Below are 13964 nucleotides of genomic sequence, written 5' to 3' on the forward strand. Positions count from 1 at the left end.
ATGTGTAAAAATATCAATAATGTTTATATTTTACTATTAACGTCTAAAATTATATAATTTTATCTTTAATATTGACGACTAAAAAAATTTACTTTTAACGTTGATAAGTTGGGTTAATTAAATAAATTATTCATCAAATTGTCTTCCTGGTCATGAATATTATCATCTACACTTTACATATGCATCATTTTATCACTCATTAGTAACCAATCACAAACACATTAAAATAATATCTAAAATTGACTCAACTTGTCAATGTTAAGGGTAAAATTGCTATTGGTTGCTAATATTATGGATAAAACTGTACCATTTTAGACGTTAAAGGTAAAATTGTCCATGTCCGTAAATGTAAGGAGTATTTTTGCATTTAGTAAATGGGTAAAATTGGCCGTTTAAACTATTTCTTTTCTTTTCTTTTAAATCAAACCAATTTCATTAATCAATAAGGATAAACGTTCTTAACCATTACATCCATAAACCATAAGAGAATATTAAAATAAAAAGACTTGCTAGCATCGGGAAAAAAAACTTATCTTGTAAGCGTTAAAATTATAATAATAGCACTTATGAGTACAAAAAGCTTTTTTCTCTCCCTTTTGTATCCCGTGGTTTGTGGTTCAATTAGGTCAGATATCTCGGGAGGTTTAGGAAATTAAAAGGCTTCTTTCCTCATAATATTATGTATTTCATTTTGCAATTGGTTCTTGAACAAACTCTTCCCGCACCTGGTCCGTAACGTGAGCAACTCTATTCACTAAGTGGGGAGAACAAAGGACTTCAGGAACTAATACTAAGTATCACCTTGCAATCTAAGAGGAGATTTCCAAAGTTCGATAAATCGTGAGTTACCGCCACTAATCCATCAACTACTACCTTCGAGTCCGTCTCAATCACAATATTACACATCCTTTGGGATTGAATCCACATTAAACAACTTCATAATGCCAATGCTTCCATGACCCTCCTCGTGAACTCCATTTATCAAACCACTTTTACCCGCTTTTACCTGTCCAAACTCGTCATGAACCATTGCCCCCACCCACACTGTCCATCAACAGCAAACACCGCCCCATCTGAGTTGCACTTCAGCTACCCCGACGCAGATCTCCGCGAATACACTGTTGCTGTAGTTTCAGTAGCTTACTTTTGGGGTTGGATCTCAACCGGTAAGGATGGACTGTCCAATCGAATAGGAGTGAATTACTTGTCATGCTTAATTCGTTTAGATTTAAGGAATAATTAGGTTGGAAGCGCTAAGCCAACATCTATAACATGTTCATTATAGTTCACTGTTGAACACTATGTTTTCCGCCAATGGTTAACAATCATAGATCCTGAATTAAAATTACCTTTAATTGGGTATCTCTATAAACATTATCAAATTTCATCCATATAGTCATTGTTATTTCCACCCCCATTTACTTTACTGCATTTATTATATGGTCATCGAAATAATTAGAAAAATCGATATTAATCCATTGGGTTCGACTTTTACTACTCTTTTACAATCGTTCTAGGCTAAGTGAAATTATATTTATTTTTAGTGGATTCGACTCTCATCAACATTATTCTGTTGAAACCAGATTCCATACATAATTATTGTTGTTGTTGTAACTAGTTATGGTCTTGCTGTCTGACAGAAGTTGAGGAACCATTTCGCAGCCTCCTCGAACTCACCCTCTAAGGTCTCATACCCGTTGTCTGCCAAAAGCTCCTAACAAATGAACAATCCATAAACACGTGCCAACTATGTTCAACATCTGTACTGAAGGAAAATAGGCTAACGTATAACAGCGGAAATATAAAAATTTTAACCTATTTCCATTAACCCAAGATTCGTTAATCGTTATTTCATATAAAGAGGGATAAAAGAAATACCTTTCAGAAGTTCTATCTACCGTTGCAAACGAAGTGTCCACAACTCTTACTTCGAGTTCCCGAGCACAAAACAAAACAATTGAATATCAAGTTAGAATCAACCGTTTATAACAACCAAAATAGATTGTCTCTAATTAATCAACACAAGATCAAGAGATGAAAATCAATCGAACGGAAGGAAGCGGTTTTTCTCTCTCCCGACTTACTTGTGTGTGTCGAAAATTGCATAGGAGGGGGTATTTATATTCTCTTGTATCTAAACCCTAGTTAGATAGAATTAGGTTACTGAATAAGAATTTAATTCGGAATATAATTCTTATTTATTATCTATAATTATATCTTAAATATAAAGATAATATTAGTAACCTTATAGGATAATAATAGGAGTAATATAATCTAATTAAAACTCCTAACTTATTTATCCTTTAATTAATTTAATTCATAATGTAACGTCCATGTCTAAAATTCTAATCTTCGATATATTATAATATAGTTTTTATAGTGATAATTAATTACGAACTTAAATATATTAACGGATTTAATTTATCGAGTTTAATTTAATGTTTTGAGATGTAAATTAAAAGTTCTGGGTAAGTTTTATAAATAGTTAAAAATTTAAGAGGACCAAAATCAAATTTTTTCTAATTTACCAATTACTCTACACGTAAGAGAACATACAACTTGTATGTTGGAAATTAAATTTCATATTATTTTATAAAATAATAATAATAATAATATTAAATATTATTAAGAAATAGAATGGCACTTGTTTGAAAAGAAAAACACAATGATGACACCTTTAAAACACTTGTTAAGTTGCATGTATATAAAATGTATATAAATGACACATTTTAAAGTACTTATCAAAATATAAAACACTTTATACTTATATATGCCATGTGTAATTCTTATATATATGCCATATTACACATATTATATATATCTTGGTGGAGAATGCGGAGGATTAGGAAGAGTTTTGAGTTTTTTTAAATAACTACAAGGAAGAAAAACGTTTTATGTTTTTTTCTTAAAATATATATATAAATATTTTTGCACCCACTTATGATAAAGGGGTTTATTAAATGGGATTTGGTTTTCTTTAATTGTTTTACTTGTTTTGGATTTGAATTAACCAAAACGTAAAGGAAAGATGATTTTATTCTGCTTCGGATTAGCTGTCAACGGAACCGATTAATATTTCAGTGACCGACGATGATAATTCGGTGACCGACGACGACATTTCGGATCTGTTGTCAACGGTTTATATCGATTGATTTTCGGTGATCGACGATGATATTTCGGTAACGATATTTTAAACTCAAATTATTTTTAATATTTTATAAGTATGATTTTGAGTAAGTCTAGTTTCGGTAGTTTCGTCAAATTTTAACAGATTTAAATTTACGATTAATAATTTATCGACTAAGGGTAATTCATATAAAATTTAGACCATTGTCGATTAGATTTATTAAAATGAACTAATTAAAATGAATTCAATAAAATGAATTCAAGTTGGTATTAATGGTCTTTCAGCAGCGTCACGAGTTTAAAAGTATAATCAATCTGAATTAACTACGTTGCTTTAAAAATTAATATTTCAGTGACCGAAAATAATCCAATTTCGATCAGTAAAATATTTTAAGGAACTTTTAACACTTAGAGTTAAAATAAGTTGAAAATACAAGGACTAATACTGATATTTTTCAAGTAAAGTCGGTGTAAAGTTGAATATAAAAATTAATAGAATAATTTGAATATAAAATTAAGACGAATAAGACATCTAGTAATTTAACGAATCTAGTAATTTAACGAGTCTAAGAGTATTCATAGTTCGGATTAATTCTTCAGTTTAGAATTTTTGTTTCGGTGATTTTGTTTCGGTAATCGGAATTAGTCCGATAAGAATATTTATTTTTAAACGATATGAAATGTTTATTGATATAATATTTTGAGCTATTTAATTTTTGAAGTTAGATTAAATTATGAATCAGTTATTTTATACGAGTTTTTAATAATTTTACTTATATTAAAAGAATATTTAAGTTAAGGGATTTTGGTATTTTGTTTATAGATTATTTTGAAAAATTGTGGCTATTTGCGAAATAGTTAATTGAAGGAAAATGGTTTTGTATTTGTGGAATTATTTAGAAATTTGATTGTTTTAAAGATATTTGAGCATATTGTGATATTGTGATTCTATGAGTTTTATATCCATCTAGAGTAATCCGGACCTGTGGTTTTATATTTGAAGACCATGTTCAGTGAGGGACATGGCCTGTTTACACAGTGTAAAGACCTAGTCGGGTATTGGCAGCGAAGTGTGGGGTAAGACAATACGGGATTAGGCAAGGTTAAAGAGACGTCTCGACTATGTGATTCTTGATATGTGTGGTTATGGATTGATATATAAGGGGAGAAACTCTGGAATGGATATAAGGTTTTATGTTTTCGGTTATTGATTGATTTTGAGGTTTTACGGTTGATTAATTACGAGTTTGATTGATTACAAATTTGGTTTGATAAAGCATTTATTTGATTACAGATTTGGTATGATAAAACTTTTGGTTGATAAAACGGCGGCTTGATGAAACATTGTTCGCTTTGATTGCTTTTGATAAAATGTTGTTTCGATTTCATTCGTTTTGATAAAACGTTGCTCGATGTGATAAAACGTTATTTGATTTGATAACGTGATATTTTTTTAGACGGCCTGAATAAGAGTTTTTGGTCTATGGTCTATTTCAAAATTAAGTTAAGTTATTAGAAAATTAAATTAAGTCTTTAACAGGTTAAAGATTGACGAGTCGAAATCATAGATCGGATACTAAATAAATTGTGACTAGTAATAATGATGAAACGAAACTATATAGTAATAAAAGTGAAGTCTATTATAGTCTATTAATTTCATCAAAGTCTCAATAAGTTGAGAGAACTATCTAATGGGTAGAACTACGTGGCTTTGATTCCCGATTTAAAGATTAAAAGACGTTCGGGATACGTAGGAAGCTTGATAGAATTATCGAGTCCAAGCCAAATAATTAATAAAACTTTAGGTAGTCCAATTAAATTTTTATTCGTAGAAAATCGGTTCGCCTTTTAGACTGCTAGAAGTCTGTTATTTTGTTTTCCCTTCATACCCGATGCCGTTTCGGGTCGGGTGTGACATATAATCCTAATCTAATTAGAATTGATAAAATTAAATTAATTATTTATGTATCTTATATACATAAAATCGCTTCCCCTCATTAACTGGGCCTTATTGGGCTCAGTTGGGCTTCCATCAATTAATTAACATCTGTTTCTCTTTTGGGTTCCAAGTCTTATGTGTGACCCATTAGGTTCTTATTGCTTCTAGCCGTATGCAACTATTAAATTAATTTTCATAGAATTATATTTAATCTTTGTATAACGGAATGAGTACGCAAAATGTGATTGGCAAATCCGAAACATTCCCCCAGAGCTATAAGAAGACAGGTTGATTCTGTCGTTGACCTTTCCGTATTAGTTACCGTATAATTCGACCCTTTATCAACTACATCCTTGAACTGAATCTTATGACTATGGATAATTTCAAGTCACATATAGCGAGACGTTCGTTTTACTTGTACATGCCGAGTCAACTCCAATTAGATAGGTTAAGAGAAATCTGCATTTCAATCTTAAGCTATCACCTTGCAAGGATTTAGAGTCAAGTCTTCCATAAGCGATCCATGGACATATCTCCCATTTATCGGGAGTGATAAATGCTCAATCCAATGTATAACTATCCTGCAATTACTTCTTGTGATACCCAACGTCTGCCGTTCACACCCCTCTGTTAAGGATCGTGTTACAACAGGATCAAAGCGTCACATTCCGTAATCCAGAATTACTAATTAACATTCCTTTGAGTCTGAGGATTACTTACACCTATTAATACCAATGAGATGAACAGGTGACAATGATGAATCTATCCATCCTATTATCTCAAGTCGGGTCCCCAATCCTAATGGACTTCTTTTCATTGGATCCATGTAACTGTCCAGATATCTGTATATATGAAGCTTGTGAGATCAGCTTTCTGTCGCGACAGAAGACATTGTTACATGCAAGTCTCAGTAGTAATATGTCAATCCTAAACATATTACTTGACTTGGGATGGTTTTAAGTTTATTATAAAGTTTCGTCTCTCTTCATGCTTGTATGAACACTTTATAATCACTTTAAACAAACTTACGAATTTCCTTTTATTATACTTTATTTAGTTCTTAAAAGGGATTGCCTTTATATAGTTATGAAACCATATCTCATTAAAACAAATGATATAAAGAACACTTCATTTACATTAAGTTTGTATCCTAGAACAATTGTCTATAGGACACTAAAAACCCCAACATACTCCCACTTGGACTAAAGCCAATTGTTTCTACAACTCATCCCAGTAGAAGTTAGATGATGATCATGTACTTTCTGGGTTAAGGGCTTTGTCAACGGATCTGCAACGTTGTCCTCAGTAGGTACTCTTTCTATTCTCACATCTCCTCTTGCCACAATTTCTCTTACAATGTGGTATCGCTTCAGGTAATGCTTGGATGCATTATGAGACCGTGGTTCCTTTACTTGCGCAATGGCTCCATTGTTATCACAGTACAGTGTAATGGGATTTACAATGTCAGGCACCACACCAAGTTCAGTAATGAACTTCCTAATCCAAACCGCTTCCTTTGCTGCTTCCGCAGCAGCGATATACTCTGACTCGGTCGTAGAGAAAGCTACGCTTCCTTGCTTGGAACTTTTCCAGCTGACCGCGCCCCCATTCAAGATAAACAGGTATCCTGATTGGGATTTAAAATCGTTCTCATCTGTGAGATGACTTGCATCTGAAAATCCTTCTATTTTTATATCCCCTTCTCCATACACTAGGAACATGTCTTTAGTCCTTCTCAAGTACTTAAGAATGTTCTTGACGGCATTCCAGTGCTCGTCTCCCGGATTACCTTGGTAATGACTCGTTATACTTAACGTGAACGCTACGTCAGGTCTAGTGCATAGCATAGCATACATAATCGAACCGATTGCGCTGGCGTACGAGACTACAGCCATGCGCTTCTTATCATCTTCGGTTTTAGGACATTGATGATTGCTTAACTTTATTCCATGTATCATGGGTAAGTTACCTCGTTTCGATTCAAGCATGCTAAACCGCTTTAGCACCTTTTCGATGTATGTAGCCTGTGAAAGATCAAGCAGTCTTCTTAACCTATCTCTGTAGATCTTTATACCAAGTATATAAGCTGCTTCACCAAGGTCTTTCATGGAGAAGTTACCAGATAACCATACTTTTACCGACTGTAGTAGAGCTACGTCATTTCCCATTAATAATATATCGTCCACATATAATATCAGAAATGCAATTGAGCTCCCACTTGCTTTCTTATAAATGCAAGCTTCTTCGCAATTTTGTTCGAAACCAAATTGTTTTATGGTTTCGTCAAAACGCTTGTTCCAGCTTCTTGATGCTTGCTTGAGTCCATAAATGGATCTCTGAAGTTTGCAAACCTTGTTTGCATCCTTTGATATGAAACCTTCAGGTTGCATCATATATACATTCTCAAATAGGTTTCCGTTTAGGAAAGCTGTTTTCACATCCATTTGCCAAATCTCGTAATCGTAGTGAGCGGCAATAGCGAGCATTATTCTGATTGATTTGGACATAGCCACAGGAGAGAAAGTTTCGTCATAATCAATTCCTTGTTTCTGACGATATCCTTTCGCTACTAACCTAGCTTTGTAGGTGCTAACCTTTCCATCCATGTCAGTCTTCTTTTTGAAGATCCACCTGCACCCAATGGGTTTTATCCCTTTAGGTGGATCAACCAAAGTCCACACTTGGTTGGTGTACATGGAATCCATCTCAGAATCCATGGCTTCGAGCCATGCTTTAGAATCTGGACTGTTAAGAGCCTCTTCGTAGTTTTCGGGTTCGTCGTCTAACACGGGAACCTCATCATCATCTCCCACTAGAAAACCATATCTAATAGGGATTTCACGAACTCTTTGTGATCTACAAATGGGTGGCACTTGAGTCTCATCTAATGGGATTGCATCAGGTTCCTCAACCGCTTCTGTTGTTTCAGTCGGTGTTTCTTGTTCTTGAATTTCATCAAGTTCAATCATGCTTCCCTTTTCTGTTTCTTCGAGAAACTCTTTCTCTAAGAAGGTTGCGTGCTTGGATACTATTACTTTCTGATCATCTGGATGATAGAAGTAATACCCCACAATTTCCTTAGGGTATCCAATGAAGAAACACTTATCAGATTTAGAATCTAGTTTGTCTGACGCTATGCGTTTGACAAATGCTGAACAACCCCATACTCTTATGAATGAGAACACGGGTTTCCTACCAACGAACCATTCATATGGTGTGGAACTAGCGGATTTAGTTGGTACTCGATTTAGGGTGAAGAGGGCGGTTTCTAAGGCAAAGCCCCAGAATGTCTTTGGAAGTAATGTTATGCTCATCATGGATCGTACCATATCTAGTAAGGTACGGTTCCTCCTATCGGATACACCATTGTGTTGTGGTGTATAGGGAGGTGTCCATTGTGAGCATATCCCACATTCAGTTAGATAATTCAGAAAATCATCTGAAAGATATTCGCCACCTCGATCGGATCGAAGTGTCTTTATTTTCTTTCCTAATTGATTTTCTACTTCATTCTTGAAGCATTTGAATTTCTCAAAAGCTTCAGACTTGTGCTTCATCAAGTAGATATAACCATATCCGGTATGGTCGTCTATGAAGCTTATGAAGTATCTGAATCCTCCTCTTGCTTGGACTGACATAGGACCGCATACATCGGAATGTATTAATCCTAGAGTGTCTGATACACGCTCACCTTTATTGCTAAAGGGTGTCTTTGTCATTTTACCTTTTAAACATGCTTCGCATGTTTCCAATGATTCAGGATCAATTGAATTTATAAGCCTATCTTGATGTAGCTTAAGCATGCGTCTTTTGTTTATATGGCCTAAACGACAATGCCACAAGTAAGTTGAATTATCTAGCTTATGTCTTTTGGTATCAATTGCGAAAACAGAAATTTTGTCATCTAGCACATAAATCCCATTTTGTGATATTCCTGAAAAATAGAAAATCTCATCTCTATAAAAATCGCAATGTTTGTCTTTTATTGAAATATGAAAACCGTCGTCAACAAGACGGCTAATAGAAATAATGTTACGAGACATTTCTGGAACATATAAACAGTTCCCTAGTTCTATTACAAGCCCAAAGGGCAAATTTAAAGCATAATCTCCAATGGCGAGGGCGGCAACTCTTGCTCCATTTCCTACTCGCAAGTTTATGCTTCCTTTCTTTAGTTCCTTAGTCCGATTTAGTTCCTTAGTCCGATTTAGTTCCTGCATATTTGTACAAATATGAGATCCACATCCGGTATCAAGTACCCAAGATTCAGACTGTGAAACTGTATTTATTTCAATATAAAACATACCAGATGTTGAAGTCCCGACTTCTCCCTTCTCGAGGGTAGCTAGGTACACCAAACAGTTTCTTTTCCAATGCCCGTCTTCACCACAAAAGTGGCACTCTCCTTTGGGCTTCTTCACTTCCTTTCCCTTAGCTCTAGTGGGCATGACTCCCTTGCCTTTCTTGGGATGTTTAGGATTGGGAAAATTCCCCTTCCTCTTCTTTGATCCCTCTATGACAAGAGTCGGTATTGCCTTGTCTTTCTTCATATTAGGCTCAACTGACTTGAGCATCTTTGCAAGCTCTTCAAGAGAGGTTTGCAAGTCATTCATCTGGTAGTTCATGATGAACTGTGAATAACTCTCTGGGAGGGATTGAAGAATTAAGTCTATGCTTAGTTCGTTATCCATTGTGAATCCAATACTAGAAAGCTTGGTAATATAGCCAATCATCTTGACACAATGTGTCATCACAGATGTGCCCTCTTGCATCCTACAACGATACAACAATTTTGATATCTCGTAGCGTTCGCACCTGGTCTGTTTCCCAAACAATTCCTTTAGGTGCATGATGATGGAATATGCATTCATTTCCTCATGTTGCCTTTGTAATTCCGGTGTCATCGATGCAAGTATGATGCATCACGCATGATCGTCATCAGCCTTGTGCTTATGGTAAGAATCAATTTCTTTGATGGGAGCATCATCAGCTGGGATAGGGGGTATCGATGTATCAAGTACATACCCTATCTTATCGAACTTCAAAATGATTTTGAGGTTGCGATACCAGTCGGTGAAGTTTGAACCGTTCAACTTGTTATCGGTAAGTATATTTTGCAGATTGGTGTTAGTCATGATTTTAAGAGTGTTTTAATTTAAATTTGAGAGTGAGAAAGAGTAAACGTACGTTATTTATTTGCTTTAAAGTACATCTATCTAAAATTATAGGCCTTTTATTTATTTTAAATTGCTCCCACTATTTTGCCAAATTAATAGCCCTCCATATTAATTCGAAGAATTTCGCAAATCCTTTAGTGAGCTAGGATCCTAACTCCGAGATTTCGCCTTGAGTTTGCTCAACAAGCTAGTCTCATTTGTTAGGTAGATTCATGTAATCAATCACATCTTTAATGTGATTCCTAGGTTATTGGATTACTAACCACATTAGTAACTAATATGCTATTCATATTAATCCCAACTATATTGCCCATTAGTTTATGACAACATGAGTTTGCTCATCCAATTATCATAATCTAATTTAAGTATTACCTCATATTCATGAAAAATGATTTTCGATAATTCAGGTGTTACCATAAGACCCCGAGCTTGAGTTTGCTCAACAACCCAAAGGCCCCCAGTACTGCCGGCTGAATTATAATATTAGGGAGAGGCAACCAATTTAATAACTTGCTTATTTACTTAACTTTTAATTAGCGAGGGATTTTTATTTTAAGTCTCATAATCTAACTTCGTCTTGATTTGCTTTAGCATACATCAGACACATACATTGGTGTTATGGACATATCATCTAAATTATTCCGTCGAGCCAGAGACGGAATAAAAGGCCAAACCTAGAGAAATACTAACTATTACATATTTCTCTTTAGGTCCCCCGTCTTCTCCATGGTGCCTTGAAATTACATATTAATTTCTATTATACTAAAGAAAACTTCAATTAACTTGAAGAGAATTAGATGAGAGGAGAAATTACAATAGATAGTAGAAAGGCAAGACTCGCAGACCCTATTTCAAAAATACCAAAAGACTAAAGGAGGGTCCAAATATGTCCATAACTCCAAACATGCACAGACTCAATTAAATAAATTTAATTGGTTGATTACATAAATACTTTATGTAATATTTAGGTTAATCACATTAACACATCAAATTAACTTTCATCCAATTTTACTTCTAATAGTTTCGTATCTTCTATATTAACCTTTTAGATTAATACAACTATACAAAACTTTAATTTATGCATGTCCCAATTATTTTGATTTCAATTCATTTAATACTTTTGATTTACAAATAGGCAAAACAAACTTTTAAATAAACTTTTCATTCGATAATCAAAACATAAAACTATTAATTTCTGAAACATATATATATATATTTAAAACTGATTTTAAAACGCTTTTTAAAATAAGTGGGTCTCGGGCCGGGCCCGTGGACGCGGCTGCTGCCGTTTGGCAGCAGCCCTAGCGCGTCTGGCCAGCCGCTGCCTTGCGGCAGCGGCGCCCAGGCGCCGCACGGTTGCTGCCGCGGGGCAGCAACCGTGCGACAGCAGCCGGGTTGCGCCGTGAGGCGCGACCCGAGCTGCTGTCCCTTTTTTTTATTAAATTATATATATATATATATATCAGTTTTAAAATGGTTTCAAAACGATTTTAAGAAAATACGAAAACCTATTATAGATTTTCCGTTTTATCTTTAGAATCAATAAAATTAACTTTTATCAATCTAACTATAAAACTAATAGATTTTGTTATAATGATTATCAACCGGAATAATTAGAAACATATGCATGAACTATTTTAATTAACAATTAATTAAAACTTATTTATCTTTAGAACTAATTAATCAAAACAGTTTTGTTAATTAACCTAACTATAAATATTTATTCAACTTGATTGAAAAACTTCTAAATTTTCATATATGAAATAATGGATTTAACGCAGGCTCTGATACCACTGAAGGAAACTAGGTTAACGTATAGCAGCGGAAATATAAATTTTTTAACATATTTCCATTAACCCAAGATCCGTTAATCGTTATTTCATATAAAGAGGGATAAAAGAAATACCTTTCAGAAGTTCTATCTACCGTTGCAAACGAAGTGCCCACAACTCTTACTTCGAGTTCCCGAGCACAAAACAAAACAATTGAAGATCAAGTTAGAATCAACCGTTTATAACAACCAAAATAGATTGTCTCTAATTAATCAACACAAGATCAAGGATAAAGAGAAAGAGATGAAAATCAATCGAACGGAAGGAAGCGGTAGATAATCTCGTCCTCTAGTGTGTGGGTCGAAATTTTCTCTCTCCCGGCTTACTTGTGTGTGTCGAAAATTGCATAGGAAGGGGGTATTTATATTCTCTTGTATCTAAACCCTAGTTAGATAGAATTAGGTTACTGAATAAGAATTTAATTCGGAATATAATTCTTATTTATTATCTATAATTATATCTTAAATATAAAGATAATATTAGTAACCTTATATGATAATAATAAGAATAATAAACAATGTCTTCTGTCCGACATACAACATAATAAACACTCAATAGGAACCAGGATGTGCCTAATACTTAGCACGTAACATAAGATAAGCACTTAGAGCAAAGTTTTCAAAGAAATTTTTTAAGTTTGGGTGGAAGATGAAGATTCCACAATCTTGCCCAACCATTAATCGGTGCTCGATTATTCATTCTCTCGTCCAATAATCTATAACCAGATTTTGACGACTACATACCATTTTTTGTGTAGTGTCACATTAAACCATTCGGATAATATCTACAAGAAATAACCCGTTGAAGCATTGTTGTTGCATCACCATTCTGAAAAATTGCTTCTACTTTTCCCACGATCACGTACTTTCGACCTTTCCACGAACAACTTCGTAACCCGCATATCCTCCAAACCGCCTGGACACTGGGATTGCACACGGAATCCGCTAGAGCTTGTCAACCATAGATATTGCCAAATCCGAAATGTCTTGCCATCACCAATCTGCCATCTCAAACCAGGCCGAAGAACTTCAATTGAAAGTCATACACTTCTCCAAATAAAACTAGAATTAGTGCCAAAATTTAAAGAAAGAAATGTGTCACTAGAAAAATATTTAGCTTTGAACAACCTATTAACCAGAGCCTGTAGCTTCGACAAAAAAATTTCACCCTTGTTTACCCAATTAAGATAAATTAAATTGATGCAGATCTTGATACCAAATCCTCATTGGTCCTTACTGTAGCACAACCGATTCTAGTCAATCTAGTGGATGTTACCCTTTCCTTCTGCCTTCATACCCACCACAAGGAATTCATCATTCTTCGTAGTTCATCACATATGGATTGGGGAAGTAAAAAAATACTCATAAAAATGTAGGAAGTTCCTATGCCACAGTTTTAAGTAAAACGCCTGTTCCTGCATTAAAAAGAAAATGACAACCCCAACTACCAAATTGTTTCCTCAATCCATCAATCAAAAAGGTAAATATATTTCTTTTCAATCTCCCAATCAAAGAAGGAAGACCCATATGCCTATATGTATCCAATGGAGAATGAACATTTAGTAGTGCACTAATACTTACCTGATCCTCTTATTTGACGTTAGAGCTGAAAAATATACTAGACTTGTTAACATTAATGGCATGTCGCGATGCTTGTTTGTACTTATTAAGAATCTCAATGATAACACATGTTTCCTCAACAGAAGCTCCTAAAAATAGAAAACAATCGTCTGCAAAATAAAAATAAAAATAAATGAGATATCACTGGTGCTTCCCTGCATACTCCACACCTTTGGACCAGACTATCAGATTTAGCTTTATAAAGGAGTTTAGACAAAACCTCCGCACATAAAATTAACAAGTAAGGGGACAACGGGCCCCCCCTGCATTA

The sequence above is a fragment of the Euphorbia lathyris genome, chromosome 10 (assembly GCF_963576675.1).
Source record: "Euphorbia lathyris chromosome 10, ddEupLath1.1, whole genome shotgun sequence".
NCBI lineage: Eukaryota > Viridiplantae > Streptophyta > Magnoliopsida > Malpighiales > Euphorbiaceae > Euphorbia > Euphorbia lathyris.